We start from the raw sequence: 26459 nt of genomic DNA on the forward strand, positions 1-26459 counted from the left end.
TCAAAATTAAATCATTTCGGTGGCAAACAACATAAACCGATGGTTAAAAGTTGATAATGATGATGCTTGGATAACGCTCGTTATTACTATGTTTCTTGTTGCTGTTTTTTCAGTTGTTGTTGCTGTTGTTGTTGGTCTTGTGCTTGTTGCTACCTTTTGTTGCTGTCCAGTGCGTTGGTGGCTGGCACTGACAGCGTAACAAATGCTATTTTGACAAAGTGTCTGACATGAGGAGCGTGGAAGAGAAACAAGAAACAGAAAGAGCCATAGGGTTAACACAATCATGCGAAAGTGAGAAAAAAATGGAGTGCAAAATGTGCTGCGTGTTTGGGATACACGCATACTATCTATACACACACACACGCACATATGAGTATCTGTAAAAATTCATGAAAATTTCTATCTTGGATAAATACCCGCCAAGGCTAAACGAACCCAAACAACACTTCGCGGGGTCTATTCCACTTGACGGCCAGGCTTCCGGTTTCATTTGAGTGAAATTTTCTATGCCCCTGTGGCAGATTTATCTGTGAGAAAACAGCGGCAACATTTTTCATAGAAAATTATGAACATGACCGTAGAGAAACACCAAACACCCAGCACCCAGCACCAAAGGCATGCTCCGAAATTTGCATATTCCTCCCTTTTGGCGCTTTAACATGTATTCGATTTCGGGAACTGGCTGCTGCATGGTAAAAGCAGCCCCACACGGACATCAAACTTTAATTATTAATATTAGAGATTAGAAAACATGAATGCCAGCAAAACAACGAAACGAAAAGATCGACAAAATCAATCAGACAGTGATTTCTCAAGCTGGTGGCTGACAACAAATTAACAGCTTTTATATTATTAATTTTTTTTCCTTTTTTTAAGAGTTTCTGGGGAAATACTACAAATATGTGCCGTTAATTGAGGAAAATCTTGGGTCCGGTATCTATGATAATACCACGCTAAATGGTTAAATGAGTGTCTAATTTTTGTGAAACAAATATAAACAAATCAACGCTAGAATTAATGAATGAACTAGGGGAAGTTGAAAGAGAGAGTGAGTAAATAAGTAATCATCACATGACCACTTGAGCTAATATTATCAGACTATATTCTGGCCTTAAGTTTCCATAGACTTAGACTTCTTCGATGTGGAAACATTTGCCAACGTATTCAAAAATCTTCACAAATGGCATTACGAAATCTCACTTTCATTGATCTCGACCAATCTAATATTAGTTGTACTCGAACAGGTCCCCTCATCACAGCTTTGGTTCATTCATAATTTTAAAAGTTGAAAGCGCAAGCTCAAGCGAGTTCGTTGCCCAAGTCTTTTGTTCCTGGTTTGCGTTCGGGTTACCCTAGGGGCTTTTATTAAGAGTTAATACAAAAATGATGCCCGAATGCAGTTAAGTAAAGTCGATCTTCAACGCCAGTTCGTTGCCTAAGTCTTTTGTTTGGCCTACTGAATGCGACGTTGATTTGGATTTGTATTTTAATATATATATATTTTTTTCATTTTTAACTTTAACGTGGCGACGTTTCACTTTAATAATTTTAGTGCCTTGAGCTTTTAATGACAGTCTTTTAATTTAAATGCCATTAAGGTGTTTTTTGTTCGTTGCTTCTTTCCTGTGAGCTTTTGGCGCCAATTGTTTTTCGCTTGCGATCTGATCTTTGTCTCTCTTCAGGGGCTCTTCAGTGAATGATTGTGTTGCTCCGATTTGGGATCTTATCTGAAATTGAATTCGTTTTCGTTGGCTGCCTGCACATAGATATAGTGACCGTCCAATGTCCCCCACTGCCATTTGATTATTTATTATATTTTTATACAATTTAAATAAATAGATAAAGCTGATTAATATTCATTGATGGCTAATTTATGAGGTTCGTATGAGCCAGCTATTCTGTGTGTTTGTGTGTGTGTGTGTGTGTCTGGGTGCACGGGTACCAAAGCTGATACTAAGGTTTCGGCTACCGCCGAATAAGCTGGCTAACTTTCTTCCAGAAACTGGCAAAAATTATCAATTATGAAGTCATTATTATTTACAGCAAACCAAACACACAGCCAGCCACACTTGATTAATAGCTTTTCGGACTTCGGTCTTCGGGCTTGTCAAGGGTTCAACTGGTGCTCGCTGTTTTCTATTTTCGCGAGTGTTTTTTTGCACAGAAGGTGTTGCCGGAAGATTGTTTCTGCGCCCGAGTCTTTGGCTTTTGCGGGGCTGTTGCTGCGCAGTTCTAATTAGCTAATTATACGCTAAATTAGTATATAATTATTGCTGGCCAGGCAGGCGCTTGCCTTGCTCCCATCGAGTGACTGATTTGGCCAGAGCTTGCAGCGGTGGAATGCCACTCAATGGCTGTCAAACGGAGCTGATAAGAGAGCCACACAAATTACGGAGAGATGCGCTATCAGCGTTGCGCCAAATTCGTATTCAGTTTGCAAATTCTTTGACACAAAAGCAGCAACATCGCCAAGAATTGTCTACAAAAGTCTTCGACAAACGACCAGAGCTTGATTAAAATCCTTTATTTGTATTTATATATTTTTTGTTTTTATTAATTTCGCTTTGTTTTGCGGTATTTTGGCTATGGTTTCTTTGGTCTACGTGCGTCATGACTTTCCAAATACAAAACGCCAACGATAAAACCAAAATTTATGCCTGCGATAAGGCAGCCAGCTTTGTATTCTTTGATAAAACTATTAGGAAATATACACAAATGTGTATATCGATATAGAAACTATAGAAATTTGACTTTAATATGGATCTGCTTAGCATAAATGTGCGTTGGCCAAAATATAAAATAAGAAATAAAGTAAAAACCTAGACAGCGGACCTGACAACGAACAAAAGTTGCACTTACCGGTTTGATATCTGAAGCCTGAAGTTGTCGGAAAGTTTATCCAATTTTAACAGCCTAATAAATCCACATAAATATGTACAAGGGAGGAGCTGAGGGTATGGCTATATAGTATATGAATGCGTTGTTGAATTTTCGGGCCACACAAAAAGATTTTCAGATTTTTAGATTTTCGAATTTCCAGAGATTTTCGTTAGTTATTTTCCCACAGCCGCGACTCAGAGTCAGCCTCAGCCCATTATGGCCATTATTTATGGCCACCAATTGTTGGGCAAATCGGAGACACACTCACAGACCGACACTCTCTCGCACACATATCATATCATGTCGGATCACCTTATCGGACGAGGCATAATTCTTGGGCTGCATTCATAAATTTGCTCGGCACTATTTCATTTGCATTTGACGGCTCCAAGATATTCTGCGACTGAAACTAATTTGGCGCACTAGGGCGGCGGTTAATTAAAAACCTTGCTCCGTATCGCAGACGATGTCGGAGTCGGGTTTGGAGTCGGAGACGACGACTTCCGTTCGCGGACGACTTCCGTTTGACGGGGTGGGCGACAGGAATCACGACGATAGACAGAGCGAAAACGTTGGAAATTTCTGACGTTAGACCGACGGCAAATGAACTTTTACGGAAGTCGGGGCCGATACTCGTGTAGAATACAGAGAAGAAACGCTCCGCTCGCAGCTCTGAAACGCACGCAACGCTCAAACACTTGAGACTGAACTGAACTGAACCAAATCTCGCTCTTGGCCTGGCCAGCATGTCCAAGAAGTTGCTGGCCAACAGCGGCGGCATCGGCATCGGCAGCAGCGGCCGCCGAAACGCCTGCGTCGACAGCAGCGTCTGAGGCTGAGAGCGTGACGACAACGCCAGCAGAGGCAGAGGCAGAAGCAGAGATTTCGACTTTTTGTTGCTTTGATTTCGGTTTATTTTTGGTTTTTGTTAATACTATTTTGTTTGTTTGTGGCTATCGGGGAAGCGGTAAATGATAATAAAAGTTGCTGTTTTTTTCTTGTTGTTGTTGTTGTTTTTTTGCTAACGAAAAAACCGAATCAATGAAACCATTCCGGAGCTTTGTTAAGAGTCTCGCTGGGGCTCTCTTAGCAAATCCGATTCTGATTTATGCTCTTAATATATTTGTCAATTATCTTAACGTTCGCTGCTGCTCGAGTCTTTTGTGTGGAGGGAGGGGTTTCCTATGAAAAGCCGGGATTATTTTTAGAATTTGCATAGGCTCGCATGTAGCATTAAAACTGTCAGCATTTTTTATATGGTTTCGCCCCATAAATTGATCGGTTTACGATCATCTTATGAATGGGGGAGATGTGCAAAAATAAGCGTGCAAGAAATATACTATACAAAAAACCCTTTTGACCCCTGTTTGAATGTTGTTTATGGGGGAAAGGCTTTCGGACACGCCCAGTCTATTGAACTTTTCCCATAAATATGCGAGATGTTTTCTCACAACAATTATGCGCCGGCTGATAATGGTGCTGTTCCATTGATAGAAACGGTCTCATTGAGGCGTTCTCATATGGCTGATCTGCTGCTCTAGCTTGTTTCTTATTTATCAAAAGCTTTTAGTCAATGATTTCGAATTTACGATTTCGATTCGCCTCAATGGGGCCCATGGAGAGCCAGTAACAACGACTTCGACTGCGTCTGGGATTGCGACGGCGACTCCGGCAGCGAATCTTTCTCTTGAAAGCCTGGGACTTGGACTCGCCCCGTAAACAGTTCATTGAGTGGCACGCCGCAACGACCTGACCCCCATAAGCGTTTCACTAATTCATGCCACTTATTAGCCACAAGACAGCAACAACAAACGACTTGCACCTGCCTCTCGTGCTCCATTTGGAGTATTTCAACGTCAATCAATATGCATTTGAACTCCATCAATCGTTCGTTTCGTTTCGTTTGCTTTTTTTTCTGTGGGATTTGGCTCTGGCTTTGAGCATTTCTTTCGCCTCTTTCTCTTTCGATACGATTTTATGGCTTAATGCCGTTTTCTGGCCATTGAGCACTTAACGCTACATTTTCGGGGATGGGGAGGCAAGGCATTACCCCGGCTTATTGGTGTATTCTGTGCTATCTGTGGGTATCTCTGATCGTCTGCTTTGCATTTTATGGCGTCCCGTCCCACTGCGGCCCGCTCCTGCTGACTTTTCTCACATTTCTTCGCGTGAATTTCAATTTTGTTCACATTTGTCTTTATCTATCTATGTAGGTATATATAGTTCTTTATATATTCCCCTTTTTTTTATGAATTTTTAATAATTTCTTTTTATGTTTGATTTGACACCCGAGCAGCGATGAGTGGAGTGGATCGGAGCGTTTCCAATATTAACGGTTTTTTAATTACCCCTGTGCCCCAGTGGCCGTGCCCCCAAACAAGTTCCCTGTCCAAGTCTTTTGTTCTCCACATACATGTGTCCGAACATATGTATCTCCCTGGCCATCTACCATGACAATCCAATGCTCGACTTCTGCATCTCTCTGATCTCTCGGACATGGCGTAGAAAAGTGAAATTGAAATTGAAATGGGAAAAACGGAAAACGAGAGGGGCGGGCCGAGACAAACTCGTACATATAATAATGTAAGAAACTCTAGTAATCAGGGGAATAACAAAGGGGCCAGCAGCTCATTAACTTGCCGCTTTCGTCAACTGCCGAAATGCCCAGAAAAATGCCCACCGAGAATAGCGCCATGTCATGTGGTCGACGCAACGGTTTGGGGTCTCTCAGAGTCCCAGAGTCCCAGAGTCCAGATCGCTGGTGTTGCAGCTACCAGAGCTGCTACCTGGAAAACACTTCCCTGCCATTGCCATGGATCCCCTTTGCTACCGTCTGAGGTTTCCCCAACTCCACCTCCATCTCCAGCTCTGGTATGCAGCGCCCACTCAGGCAACGTTTATTATTTCATCTTCTTGGAGCCTGTTCACCGCCCCGTTTGACCCATTTTTTTGGACTTCTGTATGTATCTGTATCCGTGTGTGTCTATGATGTATGTACATATGCATGTATCTTTGCGATCTCAGTGTGCGTGTAGTGCCACTGTCCCCTGGTCTTATTGTTAGGTGTAACTATTAGTTGGCTACGTTTCCAGGTCAACGGGGCAATCAATCATTTTATATGGTTGGTATAGGAAATTTGTATACCCCAAGAGCCGACGCCGCCCCCTCTACAACCGCACGCGGTACAGGAAAAGAAGAAGGAGGGAGACTGGAATTTTATCTATTTTTTCTTTTTTTTTTTTTTGGCACTTTACATGCCCGTGTGGCAGATTTTTGGTATTGTTAAATGAACATTTAACAGTGAAGGCGCAAAGAATGGGTTAATTTATTGTCGAATTCAATGTCGGAGTCTTAAAAGACATCTGACATATATAAGACCATAGTTATTTGAGTTGGTTAGGCCTAAAAATAGCTTCAAAGGGTTTACGAACTTCTAGAAATACGAGAAGATTGTTCAGAATCTATTGTAAACGTATTTATAGCGCAACTTCCAAAGCTCAATTGAAAACAAGTGAACAATCGATTATGAATACGAGTATAAAAATATATTTATTTCTTGTTCCTTACTTTCCATTTATGGCTCTTGCCATTTTTAAAATTCCTATAAATTCCTGTTAGCAATGGCTTTATTTTCTCCGCTTTGCCGTTCGATTTCCCAGCATATTTCTACAGGAAGCGCATACCAGAGGTTTTTTTCTTTTAAATACAAATACAAATAAAAAGCTGCACATTCACGATGCTGAATACTGAGTACTGACCGGTGGCGCTGGCTGTTATGAAAATGAGTTTACTTTTTTTGTTTTTGTTGTTGTAACGAAATGAACTTTTCACCGGGGCCCCTGGATCCGAGCGGATGTGAAGAGTGTTTGGCGGAAAGTGAAAAGTGCTGCTTAAAACGACTTAGTTTGCAGGTTTCGCCGTGGCATGCCATGCCTTGCCTTGCGGAAGTCACCTTACGAGAGAGTACGAGAGCCGGCCACAACAAGTTGTCTATCATGGAAAAGCAATTTCCATGCCAATGATTTATGAGCCGCTTAACCGGCCCATTACAATCTTATCTGTGGGCTATTATGTACACCGTTTGAGCTGACAAAATATATTGTGCTCGAAATCTAAAGCTGCCTGCCACGCTAAACTTCAACTTGGATCTGAAGCGGAATCTGAAGCTGAAGCTGAAGCTGACGCTGACATGTCGCGCTTATCGCCACTAAACTATCAACAGACAGACGGACAGACACAAGACACAAGAGACAAAGCCCAAAACCCAAGCCCATACCCATACCCAGTCCCAGTCCCAGACCCAGAGCTAGAGCAAAACTGTAGCTTGTGGCAGAAACAAAGGCAGCCCAGTGTGTGGTGTGTGCACAGTGTGTCTCAATTGTTTGCCACCACGCACGCGCGCAATTACTTAAACATGTCCAAGAGCGAGTCCAAGAGGTGAGCTGGGCCCACATTTGCCAGGTGCAAGAGTGCTTGCGAGTCTTACGAGTCGACTCGTGCATGTGTGTCGGTGTCGGTGAGTATCACTGTGTGGGATATCTGGGGGTATCCTATGCAAATGCAAATGCAGCTCCAACTCATTGAATGACCCTCGTTAGGCCTGCCTCCTCTCCTCTGCTCTGCTCTGCTCTGCCCTGCTCTGTCTCCTCCTCTCTCTCTCTGCCTTCCTTTCGTCTGTCACGCTTTGTTTGGCCTGTCAAGATGACAAGTGTTTGCTTTGCTTTTGGCCAAGTCTGTGCCTGGGCCTGCGCCTAGGCCTGCGCCTGTGCCCCGGCTTTTGGCCGGTCTTGCAGCTGGCGCTCCAGCAATGTAAACTTGACATTTGATAGCATTTTAATTAAAAAGAAGTCGAACGGAGTCACAGGAAAATTTATGACGGCGCACTAAATTTTTTCGTTCATGTGCGTGGTCTCTCTCGCTGAAAAGCCTTTTTTTTTGTTTGGAGCACTCTGATCTGTCTATAGATCTCAAAATTATATCACGCAGCGCACAGAGTGGTGTGGAGGTGGCTCACGAAGGAGGAGAGTCGGAGGAGTTGTCGGGGTGGTAGTGGAAGTGGCATGTGGGGCGTTGTCCGGGTGCAGGCGAACGCGAAACGGTGTCCGTGACCGTGTGGCGGGCCCAGCGAAATGAGGTCGAAATTATTTGCAATTTATTGAAGGCAATCACAATGCCTATGAACTATATTCGAAGCCATAGCCACAGCCACAGCCACAGCCATTGCTTGGCCTGTGGTTGACTGTGGTCGGGTGTCGGAGCTGGTGCTGGTGCCGGATAAGGCCGAGGTTTATTAGTTCTTCAAGCTGGTCTTTTCATTGAGCCATGAAATTCGGTTTTCTCTTCTCTCCCTACTGCCCTCTGCGGCACTCTTTCCCGCTAAAGTTAATTTTGATGTTTACTCTTTTTTCCGCAAGATATTTTCTGCAGACCATGTTGCCAGTGCCTGTGCCTTTGCCTTTGCCTTGGCTGCTCCGAGTGTCAGAGGAGGGCGAAAGATGCATGGAGGTGTTGGATAGATTGCCAGGAATGTGGATAAAACTTAAGTGGACCAGAGTTCTTTGATAGAGGATAAGTTATATATGTGTGTATCTACATGGGTGCGCACTTATATCTATTATGGTGGTGGGCATGAATTATCAAGAGAAGCTCTGTTAGTTTTTGTAGAGTAATCATCATCCTTTATCACAAAGATATGTCTGTTCCTCTTGCAAGAATATTAATCACGAATCTCTATAAATATTTCTATAAATAAGCCACATCTCTGATATTTGATAGAGTATCCAAACTTTGTGGCACCCCCCATAGCTCTTTCATTCATCACGACCCTCAGTCCATGTATCTCCATCTCCAATGATTCGGCGCTGTTTCTGTCATTTTCGTAGCTTTTTTCGAGTCGAGTTAATCTCGCTGGTAGCGGGTGGTTGATTAAAACGGAAATGTCGTGCGTTTAGCTTAATGATTTTCAACGCCTTAATTTTTGAGTCTTTTCGCTTTTTGTTAGGGTCAGAAACTTTTGCATTCCAAAGCGAATCGGCATACGAAATCCCTTCGAGGTCTGTCCATAGTCAAAGACATATCTATCTATGCAAAAGAAGATGCATCTTCGTTCTGGCTGTTGATTTGAATATCTGTAGGAGCTGGGAATCTACATAAAAGTTTTTCATGCTTTCCATGTTGTGCCTTGATCGATGGCAACTCTGTTGACTCAGAAACTCAAAGAGACTCAAAGCCTGATATCTCTGGGTATCTGCTTCATCGCATAGTCAAATCCATAGCCATCTCCAACTGTATTTTCATTTCCATTTTCAGGCCCTTTTTTGCGCAGGTGTTGGATAAATATGAAAATAGTGCAAAATCGTGCATACGATATTTGTACGTGATGCCATGCTGTGGGTGTCAGTGGAGGAGGAGGATTTTGACTGAGTTTCGGTTTTGGTTTCGGTTTGCCTACCTTTAATTTAAACCAGAAACGAACACCAGAAAAAAGAACAAAGGGTCTGTTTTTTTTCTTCAGGGTAAGTAAGTAAAAATCTGCTGGTTGTCATTGCGAAGGGGGGGTTCCGAGGTCCCATTGAAATTGCCCAAGTTTGGCATTATCACAGCTCACACAGAGACTCATTCCAGCTCAAGATCGACGTCATTAAAAAACGTTTAAAATGAATTTTTGCGCCTTTATTAAGCCTGACATTTGAACAAAGGCTCTTGTCAGCTTTTCTGTGGCTGTTGTCTATTATTATGATTAAAATATCTCAAAGAGTGGTTTATTTTTGTTCGGCTCGATGCCGCTATTTTTCATTAACCCCCCACCACCGTCCAGCCCACCGTTCAGCACTCCAGCACTCGGCGAGTCCCTGGCCGAAAGATCTGTTTATTTAAGTAGCCCCCTCCAGAGCGAACAGAAATTATTGTTGATCTTTTTTAGGCCGTTTCATTGTTGTTTTTTCCCCCACTCGCACAGTGGAGGTTTCTCAAAAATCAAACTGCTCCACATACACGGCATTTAACGCATTCAATAGCGATAGCGATAGAGTCGCTTTTCATTGTTGTTTATTTTTATAAGGTCTGGGGTCCGGGACACACCTTAAACGAGCCACCGAATGCCACCGATAGCCACTGTACAGTGCCACCGCCACCGCCACATCGAGACCATCGACACCACATATTCGATACTCGTAGAGCATAACCCATACCTCCAGCTCAGCTCCAGCATCAGGTCTAGCGTCGGCGGCACTAGCCAAAGCTATGCCGGCATTTAAACATTTACGGTTTGTTTTAAATAAAAGCAATGACATGCCGCAAAAGTATTAGTACGAACAACAATCAGCCTGCAGCAGCACAAAACCACAAAGGCGCAGCAACAGCAGCGTCCGATATTGGTATATTGGTATATTGGTATTGGCTTGTCATTAAAATCGGTAAATAATTCACGCCATTAAGCGTGCGACGATCTGTGAGAAGCACCCCCCATTTGACATGGTCCACGCCATTAGCTGGCACCGAATCTTGTTTCGATCTGTCCCATAATTTTCACATTTCGTTTGGCTTATTTATGGTGCAATTTCAGTTGATAATTTGCTGCCTTAAATGTGTCCACACTCGATCTTCCGACGTCATTCCAATAAATGTAAATGTAAATGACATATATCAATATATATGCAGATGTAACCAAATAAACTAAGGCTCGTTTACATATGTTAAATTTGATTTGATTGTCATAAAGAGAAGAAACAAGCTAATTTCAGGGGGTATCTTCATCTAATCAGGTGGAAAACTTTGATTGTCATCTGAAGCATGGGACTGGGAAAGCTTTTAGATTCCCTAGAGAACCCTGGTTGCTGTCCTTGGCTGTAGCACACCCACGCAAATGTGGTTAGTGCAAAGAAATCCATCATTTTGACATTTACGAGCGATATGCAAAGTTTTTCCCGTCTCTACAGGTTTTCCGGTTTTGCAGGGCGATTTCCCCAAATTGCTTAGATAAAGTCGTTAGGGCTCGTTAATTGAATTAGATACGAATAATTGAGTATGCATATTCATGCTCAATTAAAACTGCCCAAACATCGGACCAGTTTTGGTACGGCATTAGCTATGCAATCGCCTAAAAGCGGAAAAATATATAGTATAAATTGTTGTTTCAGATCAAATGTGGATGCTGTGGCTGTGGCTGAGCTCATTCGAAGATTCAAATTTGGCCTGCAAGCGCTCGTAAACAAACACAAAAAATTCGAAAATTCGAAAACAACAACGAGAATGCTCGAATTTAAAATCAATTAAGACAAATTTATGCTGACATGAGACAAATCAGAGGCAACATTTTCTGCGTAGGCGATCATTAAACGAAACGAACTACAGCCCTGAAAGGGGGTTAAGATTCGGGTGCTGTAACCAAAGGCTATTGGCCAGCACTGCCGTTTTTGGTAGTAGCCCATTGTCAGGGCCCCCCAAAAACAAATCATTAGGTGATGTAGTTTTTCGGCTGCCAGTCTTTCGGTTTGGTTCGGTTCGGTTCGGTTCTCTCTGATTTATGCGACAACAGCACGCGATATAGAACAGCTCCTAAACTATCGATGGATAGTGCCGGAGACGGAGTCGAGGCCCACCTACGGTGCGATGAATAACAATTAGTGGCATAAATCAATGACAATCGCCCATCGACAACGGAGTGTGTGTGTCTGTAAAGGCAAACAGGCGCATAAATAACGATACATTCGTTGAAGTGACCAATGGTAGGCACCCATTGGGATGGATACATTGGTAAGATAGCTCCCGGCCACGGCCCGGGCTCCGGCTCCGGCCCAGACAGAGCCAGCGAGCCAGCGGTTCACTTGCCATCTTGTCTCGGGGGCTCTAATTGCTTCGCGTCAATGTTTATCCAACTGTGGGTGTTCCGATCCACACGCACTCCGTCTCTTGTTGACCGCCATACGAGACTTTTTTTGTTTGCTTATTCTAATGAACCCATATACTCGTACTTGGGCGAGTAGTGGAGAGGAGGGTGTACCATACGAACATCTTTTTGGACAGAGAGAGATCGAGAAAATTGCGATAGTCGCAAATGATGTCATGTTGGTCATGTAACTCAATTTCAATTTACATGATCGATGCTCTCATGCCAACAGGCAGCTGTGAGAAAAATTGATTGCATTAAAAGATACACTCTCCGAAAGGGGTACGGTTTGTGGGCAGAAGGTGCTGGGGGCTAAATGTGTAACTGTGCAGGCGTTCGATTTTAATCGCTTCATTTAAAATGCCGCTCGATACGCATCAGTCGGCTCCTGCAGTCCAGGTCCAGCTCCAGCTCCAGAGACAGAGACAGAGTCAGAGAAGTGGCAGTGGCAGCCTCCATCCGCCGCATTGCGTGCCACTTGCTGCGATCTCGTTTTGACCAAAAGAGCACTAAAAAGCCAAGAGCGCTTGTGGCCCAAAACGAAACACAAATGGCCGCCGTTTGGCCGTTTGGCAGCCAACTGCCACTGCCGCAAGTGCAACGCAACTGGAGCTGCCACTGCTGCAAGAGCTTCAAGTCAGTGCTGCAGATTGGCTGGCCATTTTCTTGCAGAGTGAAAAAATCAAACGAAATTTTAATTAAATTGTTTGCCTCACTTGGCGAAACGGGCCATACGGCTGCTGGCAGAAAAATGTTTTCAATTTTAATTAAATTGCCCCAGCACATACTCGCACACTTAGCATATGCATTGGATAAATCTTCCCCGAGTCATAAATACCAATATACTCGTACACTTCCTCTTTCTCCCTGGGCACACACGTGTGCCGTAAATCAAATTACCTAATGATGCATTTAGCGCATGAAATATGCCAATCCACACGGCCCGGCCGGGTCACTAACTGCCGCTAATTTACGGGCCCAGCCGTGCATGGCCTATCAAAGTCAAGGTGGATATTAAAAGCTGGGGGAACACTCGCACTCGTACGGCAACTTCTGCCTCCTCCTCTGCTGTTGGTGCCGCTGCTCGGCACTTGCATTTACATGCGCATTTAGTAATTCTCACAGCCGGCAACACACACAAAGATACACAGATGTACAGACGTCTCGTAGAAGATACAAGACATTCAGCTCGGAAATCAGAAATCAACACCCATACAAGCGCACATATCATACTAATGATGCGAAATGACTTTAACGGCTTTTCTTCTGTGGTATGGGATCAGAATTATAGGTATATTAGGCTGAGTGGGAGCTCTTAGGGAAATGGGTTCACTATATTTGGTTCTAACATCAAAACGATACATTTATCTTCTGTTTATATTTATTAATTCACTTTACCATACCCCTTCTTTGATTAATTGGTGTGTATCTCCTGCCCTCCAGGGTATCATTCTAGTCGCACCTATGACGCCTTTATGATTCACGCTAGCTGTGCTAACAACTACAACAAGGCCAACAATGACAGGCAATGGTATGTGCCATGGTATGGGTATCAATGGTCTTCGGGGTCCGTATTGGCGAGGAGGCAACAGAGTCAAGCGGCAAGAGGCTAGAGGAAGGTGATGATCAATGGCCAACTGGTTCTTTGCTCTCTCCCGCAATTGCAGACGGCAAAATGCAGACATCGTCGCTTTTTTCTATGAAATAAAGGTCAAATGAGCCAACAAGACAGCCGACAGCCACAGCCACAACAACAACCACAACAACAGCAATGGCAACAGCAACAAGTGTTTTTTTTTTGCAGACTGCATTGCATCTGGGGCTGGCTGTGGAAGTGAAGATTTATGGTATAAAGATTCTCAAGTGTTTTTACAGCTTAGTATTGCTGCGGCTTTGGCCTGACATTTGTTCAACTTATTTTGGTATTTTCAAGCGATTTTACCACTTTAATTACGTGTGTAAAATGTTTCTTCTTAATTAAGCCGTAAGTGGGGGAACTCTTTGAACTTTATCAGCCGCAAAATCGAAATATTTATAGTGCCAATTGGTTGGTATCGCTCCGCCCAATCATTCGATGGCAGAGATACGGGCGGAACACACCCAAAAGAAAGTTGGATCCCCATTCATTTCCGCTGGCACAGCACATTCCATTTCTAAAACTTCATTCACATAAACCCTGGGCAGAAGGGGAGTCTTAATTCGAATCGTTTAACAACGGAAGCATTGGGTTGCCACTCGGGGATAAACGAGCGCGAAATCTCTTCTGCTCCACTTAAGATACACAGACAACAAAACCAACAACACAAAATTAATCAAAACAAACAATAAAGAAATGGCCAAAAGCAAACAAAAAAAAAGTGCCGACCAAGAAATTGGGTCCACGCAGAGGGGCACAGCCATATATTTTCTGTATTTGCCTGTGGGCACAATTCCACAATTTGAATGATTCAAAGAGGAGCAGCTAGCTCTATGTATATATATAGTCGACAGATTCATATTGATTGTATTTTGTGCTTTGTAATTTACAAAGGAGGGGGGGCAGGAGACGGAGGCGGTTGCGCCACAAAGGGGTGGCCCAGAAAGTAGAACAAACCATTGAACCCGCATAAGGCCGGAGGAATAAAGAAACCGAAACAAATATTCAGCTATGAAAAGGCCAATTAATATGAAACTCGTTTCAATGGAATGCCGGGGCCTTATTACACTTATTTCTATATTTTCTGTAGTTTCTGTTTCTCTGTTTCTGTTTCTTTTTCTATTTCTTCGTCTGCTTTTGTTTTTGCACTTGAACATTACTCATACGCACGGTTAGCCGGGTTAAACATTTTTGCGGGGCAGTGTCACGCCCCAAACCGCATACACACTGGCCCCAAAGAGCCAATATTTACGCTTCGCTTTTGTCGAGACTTATGGTCAGGTAGCCGTAGTTGCTGCCACCGCGTAGCCGCAGCTTCAAAATGCCACACGTTACGCATACGCCAGGTAGGCCCAGCACTATGTGTGTGTGTGTTTATTTTGTCGTGGTCGTGATTGATATGCGTTCGCATAATATGATCGATCTCTTTTCTTCATCATCAATTACACTTTGTCTAGCTTTTGGCCCGCGTCGAGCCTCATTGTCCGCTGGCTGGCCATTGGCCGTTGTTGGTTTTATAATCATTTTTTTCCATTTTTAATAATAGCTCGTTATGTCTTAGCCGTTTTTTTGCTTTTGTTGGCATTTGTGGGTTAACTGCATATTAGTCGCTGTTGGCTTTTGGCCACACACAGACCCCAGACTCCAGACACAGGACTGGTCATGTGATTAGACGGAGCTTCTGGTGAATCATTAGTAGTTGCGATTCGGCTGCCCAAGAAAAGCGGAAAATTACTAGACCTGGGCACCCGTCTAGACTCTTGTCTGATTATGCAAATGGCATAAATGGTTTTCATACGAAATATTTCAATCAAAATGCAGATCCCCGAAACCCTCGGGGAGCGGGGAACCGCCTTTAAAAAGCTCGTTTTCGTTTCGTTTTTGTCAAAAAGCTGTCAGGGAAATTTGCATAAATGATAACTTTATCGAACTGAGCCAATGAATCAGCGGAAAGTTGACTTCGCTATAGACAAGAGGGCGTGGCCAGTGAGCCAGTGAGTGACTGGCGTACGTGCGGTGCGTGTCGACTGAGTGTATCTCTGGCCGTCCCGCTCTGGCTCTGGGCTCAATAAAAATTAACATGTCACCTGGGGACAAATGGAGACTGAGAGGCTATAGCCTCGACTGGCCATAGCTGAGGCGTGGCATCAATGTGGCATGTAATAGATCCACGGATGGAAGCTTTTCAGTGAGCCTTTGGGTAATTTCCTGAATGTTATTTACATTTCGGTTGCATACGAGTATATTTCATATATTTTATGGAACCAAACTAATTATAAAATACACTCATTTCCCGTGGTTAGAGAGGTTCGACAATCGTTTGCCTGATCTACAAGTGAACCCAAAACCCAGCCTTTTCCTGTCAGTTGTCGTTTGTCTGCCCCCCCTCTCCCAATATTGTTTTAGATCAAGGCAGTGTTCGGGGCTAAAACAAGCGCTTAGACAACGGCAATAGCGGACCACAGCCTGTGGACTACATGAAGTGCCAAATTTATATAACCATTAGATACGATGGTGGTTAACCCAGCCCCAGCCCCAGTTCAGTCCAGCCCCTCCACTCCACTGCACCCTGCAAATGTACCTGTGCCTGTGCCTGTACCCTAACCCCATTTGCATGCGCCGCCTTCATCGTCGTCGTTGCGGCTGACATCGCAACATTTTGTTGCAGCGGCTACCAATTCCGCACTCTGCGGCTAGAGCTGGAGTGGAAGCGGAGTCGGAGTTGGAGCTGAATCCACTTAGTCGCAGCTCGTTTTGGCCCAGTCGCAGTCGCGGGCAGCCACTAAGCCTCGCTGCAGGTTGTTCTTGTTGCCGTCGCCTGTTGCTCGTTGAACGTTGCTTGGATGGTTGTTGGTTGTCATGTACGAAAATTGTAGCGCGCATTGCTGCAGGAAATAGTTCAAACATATCAATTTTATTTTTATTTATGCTAATAAACCGTTAGGCCGCCCGAGTGAATTATTGGCCATACACCTATAAAAAACACAAGCCAGAAAAAAACAGAAAACACCACGAGCATATGCGCATATCCCAAGCCACGACCCGGTGGCGGCACATGTTGAAGCGCGCCAGCGCTCCTTCGCATCGATCGGCATGTGTATCAGCTCGGATCTCTCGGGTGAAATCTGTGCATGCACTTTGATTAATCAAATCAAATTAACGCCGCATTCCCACACAAATCAATGCAATTTGCGGTGCAGACTGCCAAAAAAAACAAAACCAATTGACATCGAAATCGACTTCGGCATCGGCTTCGACACTGGCGAAAGTGTTGAGTGCAACACCCACCCAAAATGGCAGCCGTACCCATTTCCACACCCGGTGGGCGTGCTGCTGCTGCTGTCGGTGATGGGCGAGGCCCGCATGCAAAACAAGTGCGACCTAAAACAAACATCAAATTGAGTCTGACTTGGCTGCCAGCAGCTGCACACACTTGCCCGGCCAGAAAAGTGTTACGATTCGGGGGAGATAATTGAAAATGTTCATAGGAGATTTAAGTATAATCTTTCCCCTGACAGATGCAGATCAAAATTGTAGGCAATTTGCAACCTACAGGTCCGTGATATGAAGATAAATATCCCTCTATCTAGGATCATTTTATGATATTGCGTATCAACAGATATGGGCTGTAGTTTTGTGACTTCTTCCAAGAAATGAGTATCTTAGCCATACCTATGCTTAGATTATGAATAGTTTTCATATAAGTAACAGAAGGATTCCAGAATATTCAAATACAATCATGAATATTCCTTTAGTTGAACAGATAACCCTTTCCATCCCCAGACTTTGACCAGCTTCTCCACCCATTCGCAGTACTTCTTTGGACAAGGGTATAACAAAACGAATCGTGTTGGAGTTTTGCTAGCATTTTCCAGGTTTTCCAGCTGCAGTCTCTTATGGCAATTTGACAAACGACAGGCAGGACTGCCACAAGCACAAGCACAAACAAAAACATAACGACAACCACAACCACAGCCACGGAAAATCCGACAAAAAGTGGACGGTCTATGGGGCTCCGAGTCCATTGGAGTGCTCTGGCCATGTTGTCTGTGCCATTTTTGGGCAACCCCCGACGTCATTATTTGCTGGCATACGAGTGCACATAATTAAAATTGACTCAAGTGTCGCCCGGGTTAGGAACGGATCGGATCGGATCGGTCGTCACACCCAAATGTTCTGGCCAAGAAGGAGATGGAGGCAGGAGACTGGAGACAGGAGGCAGCAGGCAGCAGGCATGCTGCATAAATTTCAATTGGCAATTGACAGCAGCTCTTGTTGTTGCAACAAATCTCTGTCAGCTGCATGGTAAAATGAATGTTTATTGTTTGGTAAGTGCCGCAGTCCGAGGCAGCCGAAAAAAACGTCACATTTAATGCATGGGCCGCAATTTATAGAAGCCATTTTCGGCCATTTGATTGAAAGACCCGCAATGGGCGTTCACCCATTGGAAAAGTGTGTTTGTCTGTGATATTTCACGTATTTTCGCCTATTAATTTACAACTTTTTAAGCCATCGCCAATCGCTGTTGCAGGCAGTAGCAGGCAGCAGGCAGCAGGCCGGGTAAGCAATTTGCCCTGGCCAAAATTGGCAAACAGCTGAAAAATTTCGCATTTCGCATTTGCCTCTTTGCTTCTTTTTTTTCTTTGCATAATTTCCTTTCCTTGCTGTGGAATGGCATGGCGCATGCCATGGGCCCCCAAAAAGTGAAACTTTCATAATTGCTTGAGAATTTCTGTCTACAAGCGGCACACAATCTCCATGGTCACCGCATTACTGACTTTTTTTTGTTACCATGGCTTTTTTTCCAGCTTTCTGGCCAATTAGCAAAGCCCCTGGCCAGTTGCTAACGGTAGCCCGGAGCTCAAGCTCTAGCTCTAGCTCCTGCTGCTGCTGCTCGCCTGCCTGCTGCTTACTGCTGCTGCTGCTGCTGCTGCTGTGTGGTCCATACGAGTGTTTGCTCTACGCATTAACGCCGCTTAGGCCTAAGAGACAAACAAAACAAACAAACAGAGTGGCAAACACAAAGTGGTGCCAGGTGGACAGTGCTGTCCACAGCTGGTCACCAGCTATTAGCCAGGGGCCATCTCCGGGAACGCCGACTTTTGTCTTGTTGGGGCAGAGACTGGGCAAAGGCCCCGTCTGATAGAGTATCGCGGCTGCGACCTGGGGCTCTGGCTTTTTGCCGCGCAGTTCAAAGTGTTTGCCCAATGCCAATGTGGCATTTAAAAACTAATACGAGCGAGACGACAACGTTTGCTTTTGTCGTTGCTGCTGCTGCTGCTGCCTGTTGCTGCTGTTGGCGTTAGCTGTCACCAATTTGGTATTGAAAACAGTCAACAGACTGCTTGGCGGCAGTCGCCAGCCGCTTCTGAGACTGCGATTGAGACTGGGTGACTACGACTCTGAGTCCATGTCCAGGTCCAACTCTGACTCCGAGTCTAAGTTAGTTGTTTGTGCTATGCAAACAATCGACTGCTACTTCCAGAGTCGAAGGCAATCCAACAGTATTAATACATGGAAACACGGATACATGGAAAAATTCTTCAATGTTTTCCTGAGGGGGCGGGGCGCAACCGTACAGCAAATAGGCTGACTGGAGATGCCTTAAGCTGACTGGCAGCTCCACAGTGTTGCATGTTCATATATATTTATGCATATGATGGGGCACCAACATCAACACCCCCTCCCCCTCGAGGAAATTGCAATTGCAGACACCACTCGAGTTGAGTTCATTTCGAGCGCATCTCTCAGCCCACATGTGGTCCACGGACAAAACGTTTCCAACGCCATCGCCATCGCCATGGCCGGGCTTTTCCTAACTGTTTATCTGCATGAGCGAGTTACCATTTTCCACCTCACCACTCCACTCTACTCCCTGTTGCCGCTTAAGTTTTCCATTAGATGGAGGACAAGGCGGCCGTGCACCTGTTTGGAAAATGTGTTGCTTATTTATTTTAATATTCCTAGACGATATTTTTGTTTGTCCATATGACTTTGCCTTCATTAGTGGGCAAAGTGAAAATCTCTGTGAAAATCTTGGGCAGCCGCCGCAGCAACAGTGTATCTGAGATCCTCGTATCATGATCTTGTCGTATGACGGGTCGTTTTCGCTTTTGAACACTTTACGCTTTGGCCAAATGTGACGTCTAATGAAGCATGCGGTCTGAGTCTCAGACTCTCCTGGCCTCTGGCAACCGGTTGTGGGGATTTGAGCCAGGCCAGGCCAGGCCAGGCCAGGCCAGACCTGAAGCAGCTCCTTCAGAAAGAAAGAAAAATCTGGTAGTCATAAGGCGATAGAGCTCTGATAGGCCGGCCAGCGCGGATACAAATGTGAGATAACTGGCCAGAGATCCGATGACAGCGAGAGAAAACACAGGTAGCCGTAGCCCCACTGGACACTGGGGAATGGCAATGATGACAGCAGAAATGCCTGAGAATCGGTACCAAGATGCATGGGGATAGACATGGGTGAATATGATGATGATGATGCTGATGATCATGCTGATGATGGTTCCATCCAGATTCGGATTCAATTTGGGTCTTGGCACTCTCTCACTCTCCCTCTTTCGCTCTCTCTCTCTCTCTCTCTGGGAGTCTAATGGCCGGACTGAGCATATAATTCGCTAGCATTCACATTCGCTAACAAGCAATTATATATACTTAATAGCTAAATCCTAACGATTTCCTCCATTAAAGGAGGCTAGAGTGAGAGCAGGAATCGGCCAACATCATGGCTAACTTGCCTCAATTTACAACATGCAAAATGAACAAAATGAAATGGAAGTAGAACCGCACTGCTGCACCGCTGCGGCACCGCTGTGGCACCACCAAATGCTGGGACGCACGCTGTGCGCAGGCAATTTATTGTGTGTTTGTTTTAAGCATAGAGCATGGCACACATGTATCTCACAGATACTCGCATGGGCATCGGCTGCAGCGGCGACGGCGGCGACGGGGCCTGCCCCTAACTGCAAATGTGAGAAAAACACAATTAGCTTTTGGCGGCAGTGCAGCAGGGGACCACCTGCTGCTTGCTACCTCGCCACAAAATCAAAAATACAACAGCACAAAAAATAAGGAGAAATATGGAAAAAAAACTTTCAACACACGACGCGAAACCTACGAACACAAAATGGGTGGGGTGCAGGAGGGGGAGGGGGAGGGTGAGGGATACATAGGAAAACTAATTGCACATATAAGTTGACCGCTGCATAGTTGATTTAAATTTTGCCATAACAAAAGCCGCATGGCAAGTTTAAGGTCAGTCTATCGTGTGATATGCAACCCATATGCCCCCCGATCCCGATCCCGTTCCGATCCGATCCGATCCCCCACTACTCGTAGAGTCTTACTCCAACTCCGAATTGCGGCGAGGTTGGGGCCATGGCTGCGGCTCAATAAAACAGCATGCAAATATAAAATATATGTATAGAAAGAGTGAGAGAGAGGGGTGGAGAGGGAGAGAGAGAGCTACAATATAAATGTTGGGTATGCTAGATCTGGCCAATAAACCATACCAACACCAGCACCAGCACTAGCAACACGAGAGCAAATTGAAACTAATCGAGTTTCGGCCAAAAGGCAGCTGCCATAAACATAAAAAATAAAATAAATACAAGTCAGAATCTAAGCAAAGTTTGCAGAGATTGCGATTGTAATAAAAATCACTTTGAATATCGCATAGGTGTGGTCCTAATTACCGATATTAAAGCGGATCTATTTCATCTGGTCGCAGTGCCAGTCCCCGACTCCGAGACTGCCTCGATTCGATTCGTTGCGATTCATTTCGATTTGATTTGCCACGAGTCCGGTCCGGTCCGGTCCGGTCCCGGCTCGGTTCAGTTCGCTGTGGTCCGGTCCGGACATGGAAATCAATATGATAGAGCTCTGGGCTCTCCATTGGGCGGTGTAAATCTGTTAGAGCCAATACAAGCGGCACAATCCAAGTGAGTTCTGCAATTGCAGATGGCAAAATTAGTGCTAATGGCATCAAATGTCTGTAATTTCACTGTATGCCATTTAATATGCCATGCCATCGGTCGAAAGGAGCGCCCTGGTCGGACATGGGCATAGGCTTCTCTGGTCTGTGGCCTCTTGTCCGGGCTGGGTCTTATCAAGGCCAGGCCGGCGGGTAACCAGATAACCAAGCCCTTGTTTTAATTAAATAGCTGCACATAAAATACAATACACTTAAGCGGAGACTTAAAAAGAAGCTGAGCAGGAAGTGGTCGCCATCAAAGCGTTTTTGGCTCTTGCCTACTTTCGTTGTATCAATTTCACTTGGCCCAATCACAATACATCCACTATGGCCCATCAGTGTCAGCCTGTCAGTCAGTCAGTCACTCAGTCAGTCAGTCAGTCAGTCAGGCAGTCAATCCGACTGTCAAAACGCACGCCCATTCATAAGTTGGGCCTTACATTTAAGGCTCAATTATGACGCACTTAATGAACTCATCTCCCGGACAGCGCATCAAACAATAACTGCAAACTGTCAAAACATTTTCTTTATACCCGATCCAAGAAACTATCAAATCAAATTGGAGCACCCATGATGAGGCGTGGGCGAGGTTTGATCTCTGTACGGTCTTCGTACGGGTATGGGTACGAGTATGAGCATAAAAGAAAGCAATTAACAATTACAATTTGATCGGTTAGCATCTGGCAGCAAGCCATTAGCTAACTCGACACTAATCCAACAATTGAAACTACTTTCAAACGATCATCGAGCTCTTTTTGGGGGGAATACTTATGGTATAGTGGATTATCATAAAAGTGGATCTGCTTGAATAAGCAAAAATATTTTGTCTTGGGGAAAGCATATTTCAAGTGTTTTTAGAAGAAGAATTTCCAATCGAATGCTTAAAAGTAAGTCTGAAGAGATTTTTCAAATAATTTCCTTGAAGTACAATCTGCCTGAATAGTCAGAGTTTTTCTTTTTATTCTTGATTTATCTCAGCTTCCTCTTTGACTCAAGCGTCTGATTCATTTGGTTCCCATCTCGGTACCGGCTCTGTGTGTCTCACCTTGATCTTGGTGCATGACTGGAAGTAGATCCAGATACATACATATGTATATATAAATAACACACCCAGGTTCCTGATCGACAGCCGGCCAAACCGTTTCTATGCATAGCATTACGAGAACCAGAACGATCGGAGTTTTATCGGAGGTACGGTATACGGCATGGTATACACATATGGATTTTACCGTTTTAGGCATTCGGTCTAATTGATTGTTTGTGGTTGCCGGCCGCCACCTACTGACCTTCACATTGAGCGGTGGCAGGCGACAGCGGACAGTATCCGCAAGTCGATCGGTCGGTCAGTCCGTCGATCGATCGATCGGACTGGTAGACAGACGTCTCGTCGTCTAGCTCGTGCTTGGAGTCGGGGAGTCGGGACCGGACCGGGTCCAAGATCTGGTCTCTAGCATTGGGGAAAAGAGATCTGATACGACCACACAATGGGCGCGTTAGATTGCTAATCGATTTGCTGCTCATTCGACTTTTATTACGTATTCAAATTGGTGCAATTACCACTTGGAACTCGTATGGCATAAAGGTGGGTGTGGTCCCAACCCCAACCCCAACCGCAGCCATAGTTGAAGTTTTCTTTCTGCGAAATTGTCTTGCGATGATAATTATAAATGTTTCTACAAAGTGGACACGATCGGAGTAGGAGGTTTTTCTACTGGCTCTTGTTATAAAGCAATGAAAATTTCTCCGGGTCTTGAATTACGTGCCGGATTTGGAGTGCGACAGCCAGCCAGCAACCTGCGGATCGGATCGGATCGGATCGGATAGGTGGCGAGGGTAACTCGAGACCTTCTTTCACAATGATTTTCATTCAGCTATTTGCCAGGCAGGGCCAGGCCATGCCATGCCACACTATGCCAGTCCATGGAATACCTTGGTATGCAGATATTTGCAACCATCGGAGAGCAACCGCAGTGGGCAAACACTTGCTGCCTGGTTGGCTACCGGGTTGGCTACTGGGACTCCGTCTCACCCGTCTCCGTCTCCCCGTCTCCGGGCCGGGCAGGGCCGCGTCTTGTCTTGCCAATCACTCAATCAAAACGTCACTTGGCGTGGCAGTTTTGCGTGGCGTTTGCTGGAAATTGAAATAGAAACGTCAGAATTTCTGCTCTAATTATAAGGCGGTATGTTTTACGTACTAGCCAAGTTTCTTGACTCCTCGTCCGATTGTCCATTTGTCCGTTTGTCCGTTTGTCTATCTCTCTGTTGCTGGTTTTTTCTCTCAATGAGTGGTGTTTTTTTTCTGTCTGTTTTGTTTTACAGTCTGCGCTTTGGCTCTGGCTTCCATCCGTCTCAGTGTCTGTCTGTGGCCGTGTCTGTGGCTGTGTCTGTTGCAAGAAAGATTATGCTTTGATGCACTCACGTTAAGCTCACTTTACAGTTACAATTATTGTTTAATATCGTGTAGCCGCAGCCACAGAAGACCCTAGAGACCTGCTTGGCCGGCATTTGCAACACTTGCCGCACTTTGTTGCAATCGGAGCTGGAGTTGGAGTCGGAGCTGGAGCCGAAGCCAGAGCCGCTGCTAGTGGGCTAAAATTTCATTTGCAATTATTATGCATTAATTGCGGGTGGGACGATGAGTCGTCTCATATGTCCCCCAATTCCAGTCCGATCCGCTGGAACTGCTGGAACCACTGCAACCACTGGTACCGCCCATTGGTCAGTTTCCCAATCGTAGAGGCCGTCGAGACCGTACTGCCATGCCTTTGTCTTGGCCCCAAGAAAAAAACACAACGCAAATTGTTTTAGATTGCCTAAAGCGGCGAATTATTTGCAGTATGTTGCCACGTTTTGTGTCGCTGCTGATTATATAAATCGGTGCAGAAATTGCCTGTAAAATCAGCTGCCTGTTTGCACCCCAACAAGCCCCTGTCCCTGTCCCTCTCCTTTCGCAGCATCCATCTGTCCTCACTCTAATGCACGACACGTCGGTGGCAGCCTCTGGTCAATTGTCTGCCGCACATTTGCTGGGCACGTGATTGTTGTCAGGTGGAGCCAGTGGCAGCCGCATTGGCAGGCTGCTGGATGCTGGGTGCTGGGTGCTGCTGCTGCCTGGTTGTTCACATGCACTGCAGATTTTTCTCCTTTAAAGGAGAAGGTAATACGAGTCTAGGAAATATGGGAAATATATTAAGATATAAGAAACAGTTTCATTGGGAAACAATTCAAATTAAATTTGAATTTATGCTGGAATTACGTATATCCCCTGCCAGTTCCACTCCCCTCTGACCCAGCCCGATTAAACATGCATCAGCTGCCAGTCTCGGGCTCAAATCAGCGCTTAACGGGTTGCCGTTGCAGTTGCACTTGCAGTAGCACTGGCCCCAGGTTGCTGTTGCATTTGCCGCTGGTTAAAATACAAAAAAAAAACTCTGCGCGCTTTGCGAGCGTGTCAAAGAATTGGTCATTGTTTGTAATTATGAAAATTGCTTAATTGTTGCCTAACTCCCGGTGGCGGCAGCAGCAGCAGCAGCAGCAACAAAAATTGCACTTGCAGCATGGCAGAAATTTGGCCAGACATTTGTTTTTTTTTTTGGGGGTCTGCTGCTGCTGCTTAAGTGGCAAGGCTTAATTGTTAATAATTTGTGTTATAATTCTGGCGCAGAGTGGCAACTTTTATTGCTAAATTATTAATTGCAATAATATTTAGCTGCAATCTTTCGGGTGTATCTATATATTTTCTGTAATATATTTTCTGCTTTGTGTAGAGTTCCTTGGCCTGCCAGTGGGCTGCGCCCAGTTTTTTCTTCTGTTTATTGCCGCTTGACTAAGCAAATTTATAAACTAAACCGAACATACAGACAGGTATAGCATACACGGATACCTCTGTATGTATGTATATATCGTATATAGTATGTGAGTGTGTTTATAGTCCAGTTTTCTGGTTGTTTTATGGCCCAGTCATACAAACAAACGAATCAGAAACAGAAATGAAGAAAAAAAAAAGAATTGGTTTTTAATTATTATTATTGTTAATGCAGCAGTAACTGTTATTTTTGTTGCTATTTCCAAGGAATGGCCCCCCATCGTAATGAGCAATTTCAGTTGAAATTCTTTCAAGTGTGCTGCTGCTGCTGCCTCGCTTTTGGCCCGCAATTAAACGTTACTCATACGACCCTGTGGCCGCCGCCCCGCAAATTAAGCCAAATTAAGGCGGCTTATTATGACAAAACAACAGAAACAATGGCAACAACAGCAACATCAATAGCCAACCTATATGGAGGGGGATCTGGTTCATTGTGTGTGGCTAAAACAGGTAATTAAAAGTGCCCCCGCCCGGCTCGATTGGACGTGGTTTGTCATATGATTTATAATAAGTTTTGCATAGATTTATTGACTTACTTTGGCTCCCCCGAAGCGGAGCAGGAAGAATGTGTGCTGTGCGCAGGAAATGCCAGCCAGTGCACTGCAAATAGTTTCAAAGTGAAATAGCATTAAAGCGTTATAATTAATACAAATCAGCACACTTAACATATAAGTACACCTCAGCTATAGATACTGCTTTTTAGCCATTGGCATGCCCGGCACGCAGAGCAATTTTAATTAGACATAAACGCTGGAGGAGCTGCAGCTGGATCTAATGCCGTGGCCGTAGCCGTAGCCGTAGCTGATGCTGAAAGCGGACATTGAGAAGGAGACGTAGACGGAGACCCAGACGATGTCTACGATTGCGACTGAAAGTGTTTAGTTGGCAATTACATAAAATAAGGAGCAACTTCCACCAACAGCAGCAGCGGCAGCCAACGGTCTTCATTCGGTCTGCCATGTAACGGCTCCAGATGCTGTCTCCGTTTACTCTCTTTATGCAATCCACGAATTAACATGTTCCACAGCCAAAAGCCAACGCACAAGTCGCCTGCCTGCCTGCCCAAGATGCTGTCATCAGGCACATAGATACAGGCACAGATACAGCTTCAACTGCAACTTTGTACATGTATGTGAGTTTGTGCCTTGCCTTGCTCTGATTTCAGCGGAAAATGCTGGCTGGGGCAACAGGTGCCTGCCTGGCAACGCCCATT

General features: G+C 44.9%; 1 protein-coding gene across 3 annotated transcripts in view; it reads right to left on the reverse strand.

Moving 5' to 3' along the window:
* LOC4800543 (putative uncharacterized protein DDB_G0277255) overlaps nt 1-26459 on the reverse strand; it is a 67511-nt gene that overhangs the window by 20331 nt on the left and 20721 nt on the right. The window contains exon 2 of one of the 3 annotated variants that reach the window (XM_015183162.2): nt 25783-25846. The exons of 1 other annotated variant lie outside the window; for it this stretch is intronic. The gene's annotated coding sequence lies outside the window, so the exon portion shown is untranslated. Of the gene's footprint in view, nt 1-2859; nt 3633-25782; nt 25847-26459 lie in introns of those variants that run through there. One more of the 3 variants, XM_001357769.4, reaches the window with a different exon arrangement.

Source organism: Drosophila pseudoobscura, chromosome 2 (assembly GCF_009870125.1).
Source record: "Drosophila pseudoobscura strain MV-25-SWS-2005 chromosome 2, UCI_Dpse_MV25, whole genome shotgun sequence".
NCBI classification, from domain to species: domain Eukaryota; kingdom Metazoa; phylum Arthropoda; class Insecta; order Diptera; family Drosophilidae; genus Drosophila; species Drosophila pseudoobscura.